The sequence below is a fragment of the Neophocaena asiaeorientalis genome, unplaced genomic scaffold (genome assembly GCF_003031525.2).
Source record: "Neophocaena asiaeorientalis asiaeorientalis breed wild unplaced genomic scaffold, Neophocaena_asiaeorientalis_V1.1 scaffold133, whole genome shotgun sequence".
Taxonomy (NCBI): Eukaryota; Metazoa; Chordata; class Mammalia; order Artiodactyla; family Phocoenidae; genus Neophocaena; species Neophocaena asiaeorientalis.
The window spans coordinates 6,902,354-6,911,843 of NW_020174429.1; the positions used below are offsets into that span (position 1 = coordinate 6,902,354).

Consider the following 9,490-nt stretch of genomic DNA (forward strand, 5'->3'; position numbering starts at 1 on the left):
ACAAAGCTATGTGGAGAATTACTTTAGGCCTTTACTGAGAGCAGTGGAAGACTCCTTCCTGCAAGAGTTTATGCTATTTTTCCAAGCAGAGTATTTTCTCATTTTATTTACATAGAAGTCCTCTTTGCATTTTATTTACATGGAGGATGCAATCACATTGTCAATTCTCTTAGGTTTACAGAAATCTAATGCTGGCAAAACACCGTGGGACTCAGAGGAGACAAAAATGGAAGTTACCATTTGAAGAAGGGAGGCAAAACTATCCTTCACCTTTCAAGATAATTAGATTCAGTTTAAAAGAACTTTCCTTATCTGGCATAGTCTTGTCCTTCCTACAAGAATAAATATGCTTAGTCACTATATATATATATTTAGTTATTCCATCCTTTTTTAAAGAAGCTGTGCAAGTTTTTAGATCACTGCATAGAGTATATTCCAAAGTTCATTTGTCTTGTGAAACTATGAATTAGCTTTGCAATTTTAAAATTATTTTAACATAGTTCTTTATTTTTTAATAGATAGTTCATTTCCTGTTTCCATGTGTCTCTTAATGATTATGTGAGAGCTTGGATTACTTTTCCTTTCTGGTCCCCAAACCACAAGTGGGAAAAACTGCAATCCTGCAAGGGCCACGTAAGCTACCTAAATATTTTCACAGATTCTGTGATTTCTTTTTTTTTGATGAACTGGGAGAGAACGTTTCATGGCATTTTTACCCTTCCGGAATGTAGAATTCATTTAATATCTTCTCTGTTTACACATATTTCTCGGTATTCAGTATTCCTAACACCCACGGGGCTCCATAAAAATATGGCTTGTCAAGCCCTCCTCTTTTGGAGACTCCACAGGTCTTGTGGCCCATGAATTGAAGAAAACACTCCCTCTTTCTCAGCTCTCTGTTTGAATTATGGTGCTTAAAATTCCTAAGCTTGAGCCAGTCACCTATTCCTCCCTTTCATTACACTTCTGAAGGTGATACTTAGACATATCCTCAAACAATGTGGAGAGACAATTGGGAACGCCCTCTGTAGCATCCTGGGCAGGAAGCACAGGGGGCTGGCCTGGGCCAACTCATCCAGGAGTCACCTGGAGAACAAGCTTGTGCTGAGCAAGGTGGCCACTCGCTCTCAGCTGTCTCCCTTTCTCACTTCTAGGAGGGAATCCCTAATTTCCCTTGTAGGACTAAGACAGTGATTCTCAAAGGCTGGTCCCTGGAGCAGCAGCATCAATATCACCTGAGAACTTGTTAGAAATGTAAATTATTGAGCCCCACCTCAGACCTCCTGAACTGGAAACTCTGGAGTTGATACCCAGACACCTGTGTTTTACCAACCCTTCCCGGTGATGACGATTCTCATGTTTGAGAACCACTGGACTAAGACCTGGTTTTTATTGAAACTAAAAGTTAAACACACGACCTATTTACTTAGCACCTCCAGAGGCTTTTTGAAATCCATGCTTCCTTGTCCCTATTAGAGCTCTCTGCTTCAGGTGCTCACTGCAGCCTCTGCCCTTCCGGGTCCCAGGCAGTGTTGGCAAAGGGCCACTGGAAGAAGTGTGCAGAGTCTGTTTTTGACAGCTTCTCCTAGTTCCTTTCAGCATTCTATCCTTTACTTTTCTCTCTGTGTCACAGTCACACCAATTGCTGTTCCCTGGATCTTTTCATCCCCTCCCACTCTAAGATTTCAGGTGGTAAAGGCTGAAATTGCTACTCTTTCCAAGACAACTTGAATTTTAATGCAATATCTTAAAGACCTCATAACCATCATTATCGTCTGCATCAGTCAGGACACCTCGGTTATATCGCACTGACAAACAACCCCCTAAACTCAGGGGTTTACAGCCATGAAGGATTAAAACCACACTCACACCGGAAGTCCAGTGTGATTCAGTGGGGAAAGGAAAACCTGCTGATTGAGGTGAACTGCAGAGGGGACCCCAGCTGGCAGCAACCGGAATCTGACCCGCGAGTGTGGCAGAGGGAAAGAGTGTGGCAAAGCACAGACTGGCTCACCAGGCTCTGTCCGGAAGTGACAGCGTCATGGTTTTCCTTCCCATGTCATTGGCCAAACCTGCTAACGTGGCCATGCCTGACCTCAGTGGAACACTGAAGTTTAGTCATGCCCCAGGGAGAAGAAATGGCTATTGCTGAACTGTGACGTCATCTTGGCCCATCAACCAAAGGACAGACCACCAGTATAGAATTTCAAACTCTGTGGTAGATAATGAAACAGCCTCTGAGTGCACCTGCTGGGTGGGTCCAGGGTGGAGGGAGCTTCCCTGGTGGAGGCTGCTTCTTGATGGTCCTCAAGCATAGTCATGGGGACTGTTCCCCAGAGGGAAAAGGAAACTGACTTGGATGGAGTGCCACCAGAGGGCTGGCAACTGTGCCAGACTTTCTCCATTCATATTCTCACCCAATCCTCATCTCAGCTGGAGACAAAGGAACTAACCTTCTACAGACAGAAAAAGCCAAGGCCCAGAGCAATTTGAAACTTGCCCATAGGGACACGGGATGTGGTAGAACTGGGATTCTGACTTCACAGGTGCCCACAAAACTAGATCTGCTATCAGAAAGATGCAGGCTGGAGGAAAGACACCTCTCTCTCACGTGGCAAAGCAAAGCAGTGATTCCTCCACTGAGTCCAGTGTTTCTGGGACAGAATCAGCCTCCAGTAGTGGGACAGGAATCACTCTCAGGCCAGTGCAATTACTGCTGTCAAAGTGAAACTGTTTCCCCCACTATGGTTACAGATTTTCAGGATTTTAATCAAAGGAGCAGTTCTTCAAATAAATGTAGGGAAAACTATATTATTTTTATTTAATGAATATCAATTTTTTTTTCCAAATTATCTTTTACTTATACAAAAAGGGCATATTTAGCAAGAGACTCACTGAGAAAAGAGTCGCCATGGCCCAGGAGACAGGGCTGGGAGGCGACAGGCCTTCTGAGGGAGGCCCTGCTGGGGAGAAGGGGTCTGGGAAAAGTGGTGAGAAGTCCTGGGTAAGTGCTGAATGGTGTGGGCCCCAGAAAGGAGGAAGCTCCAGTTGGATCAACACTGTTGACAGGTCACGGGTGGGATTCACAGTGACCTCGCTGCTAACTCCTTTGGGGGTTTCCAGTTAGTGCTGCCGACTGGAGTGAGAGTCACCCACTGGTTCCTGGAGGCCACCCACCAAAGGACACAGGACAGGAAGCCCAGGATGGGAAGTGCAACTCGGGCGAAGGCCAGGGAGAAGCAGGTGCTCTGTAGTGGCCCGGAAAGGTCCAGATGCTGGGGCAGAGTCGAGTCCTGTTATGTGCGGGCATTCCGCTCTGTCTCTGCCAGGCACTCTCTGACTAGGGCCCAGGCGTGGATGGTGCTCCACGCCTAGGGCCCAGGCGTGGATGGTGCTCCACGCCTGGGCCCTTCAGGTGCTCCACGGCACTCTTGCTGCCAGCGTAGGTCGGATGGGCGGGATCTCTTTGCCCATCTCCTCTATGACCGGCAGCAGGTCGGTGTAAGTGCTCCGGGAGCCCTGGGCACCAGGTGGTTTCACGGCCTGCACGTAGCCCATGGAGGGCGGTCCACAGTCATTAAACAGTAGTCTGAAAGGGGCAGCGGCTCTGGCGTCGAGCCGGCGATGGGACACTTCCGGCTGTAGGGACCGGGGTGCCGGGCCCAGGGGTGCTGCTGGGGGCGGGGGCGATGGGTCTGTAGGACATCCCCAACTCCTGGGTGCCGCAGAAATCTAGAGTGTCCCTAGATGAATGAAATAAATAAACTAGTTTAATGAAACGAAAAAACGCCAGCATTTTAGTAAAGAATACTTCCTATCTTTGCAGGAAGCTCTCTGGTTTACATCATTAATGGTGTATGGAAAGAAAATCTCTGGCTACATTTCAACTTTTAAACCGTTGAACAATAAGCACCAATAATGCACATCAGAAGGTATCACTGGTGGAGAAACTAAGAGGGAAAAAAATCTGGGAAACAGGAGAAGAGAAAGCCTCCTACAAAGTGGATAACAAGCAGATAACTTTGTCAACACTGGCTCCAAAAGTGCTTACCTCACTCAGAAAGGGCACCAGAGCCCTCGATGCAAACACATCATGAAATTATGTCGATACGACGCTGCACTCAGCAGCTCTATCAGCAGGGCTCCAGCTGACTTCAAACGCCTCCCAAGAACACCATGAACTAATAACCACAAGTGCTGTCCAGGGTCAACCCTGAAACACCCCAGGACACAAACACTCAAAGCCCAAGAAGGATGTGATCTTTCAAAGAGTTTTGCAGAGGTCCAAGCCCTTCTAAGTGAATGCACACCATAGGGACTAGATATTGGCTGTCCTGTAATCCCCAAACTGTCACGATTATAAAACAGGCAGTCTCCAAGAAATTTCTTGGCATTTATTGTCAAACCCATTAGAGGTACTTTGGGAAAAGAAGAGATCTCGCTAGCTGAGGACAAATGCCACAATAATATAGCATGGGGGTATCAGCAAACAACCATTTGTTTTCCTTCCAATCCCCGGGAGTGACTTGGGTTAAAATAATATAAACTTGGAGGCACTCATGTATATGGAACTAGCATAAATTAATCTCTAGGCCAACTGCCTGTAATATAGTCACTTGCTGTCTAAATTCTATTGAGATGATAAAAGCCAGCCTAACTTTAATTACTAGGGTATCTTTCTGTGTTTTCAATAAGATACATACATAAATCCTGAAACTCAACAAATAATAAAGGAAAAGCAGCTAAATACACATATAGCTTTAGGGAATACTTGGAACTGGCTGATGATCCTATCATTAGCCTGTTAAAATCCACCAGCTCATCCTATAATTTTCCCTTTACTATGCTTTAAACTCTCTTTATTCCAGCGATGCTGCTGAACACATTCATATATCACAATATGTCTCTCCATGTTTTCCAGATGGTATTTGATAAAATGGAAACAAAAGGAAGAGCAAAGAAAAATAGATGTTTTCTACTTTGGTTCTTGAAACCTTGGTAGAGGAAAATATGTACCCGCCCATCCAAGGCTAATGAAAAAGCCCAAGAAATATGGTTCATCTAGAAGAGACACCCACTGGACCCAGAGGTTCAGGCCACTCTTTCTTCAGCCAAGCTCTACAAACCAAGGGTGAAGATTTCCTTAACTCAGGTGTAAGTTATTACTAGTTTGGGCTGGAAGGAAATTGGCAATGGTTTAGGTGAGTGGTTTGGGGGTAACAAGACTCATCCCAGTATTTGCCCCCAACCTTGATCATCAAGTTCAAGGAGAAAGACATCCACAGTTACCGTAATTTCTATTTTTTTAAGTCAGCATTTATAGACTCAAAGACCTTTAATAAATAAAATTACCAATTTCAAGTGCATCAGAAATATATTCTAATGGGCCACTTGAGAAGCAAAATTACCAAGTTAGACTATGACTTTTCCAAAGCCACCTATGAGGATTTGATTTTTGTACAGCAGATAACCCTGCGAGGATATTTATTTTCCTTTCAAGGCATTTAAATATAAATACTTATGTCTTATAGGTCTTTTGTGAAGAAAAACAGACCAAACTTCAAAGAAATAAATTACATGGATGGTAAGGAAGATCAAATCGTTTTGAATAAGGAATAAATCTTGTACATAATTTCTCTCATTTCCAATGGTCGTTGCCATTTTGTCTAATTCACCCCCTGGAAATAAGTTGAGGCTGCTTATAAGCCGTAATGGACTGCAAATATGGGCGCCTATCTACTCTGCATTCACTCGTAGGGCTTGTACCGATGGTCAGGGAGGAGAATCTCATGGGACCTCAGGAATATTTACTCAGCATCACCTGGCCATGCCCTCCAACAAGGACGCCTGGTCTTATCGATTGCAATCCCTTCGCCCAAAAATGTCTCCTCATGTCATTTATCATCTCAAAAAAATGCCCAGAAAGGGGTGCAGGTGTCCCTATTCCGGTGAAACCATCTGCTACTGCAGTCAGGTAAAGGGAGCAGTGACTGGGGCTTCCCAGCTTTGCCTGAATCCTTTTCTCTAAACCTTCAGCCTGAGCCCCGCCAGCATGTTGCTCGGCTCAGCCTTCCTAAGAGACACCATGGAATGTGAAACCTGAATCCGTATTTCTCTGAATCATGAACGAGCTGCACAACTTAGATGAGCTACTAGGACAAGTTGAGCTTAGATTTTGTCATCTGAAAAATGGGATAATAATTCATACCTTATAGGTTCTTCCAAACACTAAATGGGATAACATTTGTGAAAACACAAAGTAAGAAGTACCCGGCATATGACTGACGTGCAACAAATTCAACCTTCTTTCTTTTAGTCAATGATACATAGTTTTCCAACTGTCCCCAGCTCTCTCTCTTACTGCCCTAATCTCTTTCAGGCTCTTCTAAAAAGTATTCACAAGCAACTACTAGCATCATATGGTATCAGAGCTGGAAGGGTCCTCAGACATCATGCAGTCTTGCTGGGATTTTTGCTATGCTTTTGCCCCACCCATACATCTCCTTCAGGGAGTGTCAAAACCACTCCTCTAAATGCTGATACGACATGTGCCTCTATCGTTTCATAATCTGAATAACCTCAAACATTAGCCGAGGTAAAGGAGCACGGACCATCAACACAACCTTCCCATGTGGTTTCTTAGAGGGGAGCTAGTATTTATTGAATACCTACTATGTGCCAGGCACTCAACCTTTGTTATCCTGTTAACCATCACACCTTTTTTTTTTTTTTTTGCGGTACGCGGGCCTCTCACTGTTGTGGCCTCTCCCGTTGCGGCGCACAGGCTCCGGACGCACAGGCTCCGGACGCGCAGGCTCAGCGGCCATGGCTCACGGGCCTAGCCGCTCCGCGGCATGTGGGATCTTCCCAGACCGGGGCACGAACCCGTGTCCCCTGCATCGGCAGGCGGACTCTCAACAACTGCGCCACCAGGGAAGCCCCCCCATCACACCTTTTTAAGAAAGGTTGCGTATCTTCTGTTGTGGTGGTATATTTTGTACCTGTGGGAACACAGATGTCATGTGCTCAGTGACAGAGCCAGGTTCAAAGCCACATCTATATGACTCAGAGCCTGTGTTCTTTTCGGATATCTTATGGCAGAGCAATGGCAAAAGCCACAACTGCCAGGGGTAGAAAGATGAGCTCGGAAACAGAGGGAGATGAGGACTCTAAAGTAATAAAGGCAACAACTGCTGGTCGTAAGCACGTGGGCAGCCGCCTTGGGGTCTATTGCCGTAGTGAGTTCCAGGAAGCATCGGAGAGCATGGAACCCTTATCAGGAACCGAACCATCCATTGCGTGGAAAACAAATTCTGAACTTTGCTAACCCTGAACAGAATACAAAGGTACAGAGGAATAAACAAAAATATGTGAGACTTGAGAGAGAACGTTTGCAGAATTGAATCCTGGTTGGTTTGTACGAAGGGCATATGCCAGGCGCTGAGCTACTCTTAATGGATTCGAATCAATTCTCTTATTACTACGTGATGGGGAGGAAAAGATGAAATGCTTTTTGAAAGCCCTTTGAAAAGGAAACGGTTTATAAAATGCACTGATTCATTAATTTATTGAAGAGATCTCTAGATTGGGAATCAGAGAGACCTAAGGCTTAGTGTCAGTTTTGCCTCTCACTAGCTGTGTGACCTTGGTCGGGCACTAAATTCTGTAGTCCTCAATTTCCCCAACAGAAAAATTAAGGGTCCCTTAGTAGTGTGTAAAATTTTGTCCCAGTTACTCATGTCATTGTATTCTCCAACCATTCCCTGCTGCCACAAAGAGTTGGGGGTGACTGAAAGCCAGAGCTGAGGTTTGCTCCCTCGGCATTGTTCCAAGGAAGCTCTAAATTTGCACATTGTACAGAATCAGGAGCAAGCACACACACGCACACACACACACACACAGAGAGAGAGAGAGAGAAAGAGAGAGAGAGACAGATGGCATCAGGCAAAGTTGCTAACCTTTAAAAAGATTCCAGTCTGGCTACTCCAGCAGTCTAGTGGCAGGAGTCTGTGCCTAGAGGAGTTGAGACAGGTGAAGCTCTCCCAGGCTGCAGCGCCCAGACCCTGTCGATTCAGCAGCTTCACCCCCTGCCCCTCAAAGAGCAGCCACGTAGCTCTCTAGCAACTGCCCCATCCACGCAGTCTCTGGGCAACAAGTCCGTAGAGGAAGCCCCTGCTTTCTCTTGTTGCAGACCGTTAGGAGCCAAGGAGTTTTGGTGAAAGTTGGGGAGTAAAAGGAACCCCGAGTCAGAATTTGGTACAGACTTATTTTCTTTGTTTAGTAGAGTCCTGGTCTGTTGGTGGGTTTGAACGGTCTCTGTAGAGTCAGGTGATGGATAAACAGTTTGGAAATCCTGTACCTCAATGAGCACCCTTTTCTGCAGAGTGCATCCCTCAAGAGTCTGTTCACTCCCACTGAGCAAAACCTTTCAGGAATTTGCCTCCAGGGAAGAATCCATGAAAAAATGGATTCTACAACCAGACGGACTGGATTTTTGTTATGGGTAGTATAGTGTCCCTATCCCCCTTCACCAAAAAAAAAGATATTTAACAGTCCTAACCCCCAGAACCTGTGGATGAGATATCACCTTACTTGGAAATAGTCTTTGCAGATGTAATCAAGTTAAGACAAAGTCATTACGGTTGGTTTAATCCAATATGATTGGTGTTCTTAATAAGAAGAGGGAAATTTGGACACAGCCACAGACGCACAGGGAGAATGCTGTTTAAAGACACAGCATCACGTAGGCACAGGTGGAAGAAGGCCGTGTGAAGGTGGAAGTGGAGATTGGAGTTACGCAGCTGCTGGCCAGGGAACCCCCGGGGCCACCAGAAGCTGGAAGAGGCAAGAAAGAATACTTTCATAAGGCTTCACAGAGAGGACGGCCCTGCTGACACCTTGATTTCAGACTTCTAGGCTCCAGAACTGTGAGACAATAACAGTTGCTGTTTTAAGCCTCCCCGTTTGTGGTACTTCATTATGGCAGCCTTAGAAAACGAATATGATTTCTTTTTCAGTTTTACCAAGAACTGGCTGTGTGACCTCTGGGCAAGTTTCCTAACCTGTCTAGCACTCAATGGCCTCATCTGTAAAATGGGAATAATGCCAATACCTGCTTCACAAAGTTGGCATGGAAATGAAATAAAATAATAATATAAATTAATTAATTATAATTAATTAATTAATTTATAAATTAATAATATAAATTAATTAATTTAATTCAATAATTAGTAGCAGCTTATATAAGTGTATATAGTGATGATGGTGATGATGATGAGCCTATATTGTATCCTTTCTAAACATCATCAATGGTGATAAATCTTTACTTTTTAAACCAAAAAGGCATTTAGAGCTGATTGTGTGAATAAGGCGGGCCACCAGGCTGAATTTATATTGTTTTAAAACAGAAACATGGGGCTTCCCTGGTGGCGCAGTGGTTGAGAGTCCGCCTGCTGATGCAGGGGACGCGGCTTCGTGTCCCGGTCCGGGA

The 9,490-nt window shown here is 45.0% G+C and overlaps 1 pseudogene; it reads right to left on the minus strand.

Moving 5' to 3' along the window:
* Positions 1-3,296: 3,296 nt before the first annotated feature.
* Positions 3,297-3,706, minus strand: LOC112407493 (cyclin-dependent kinase 2-associated protein 2-like; annotated as a pseudogene).
* Between the last annotated feature and the right edge of the window lie 5,784 nt (positions 3,707-9,490).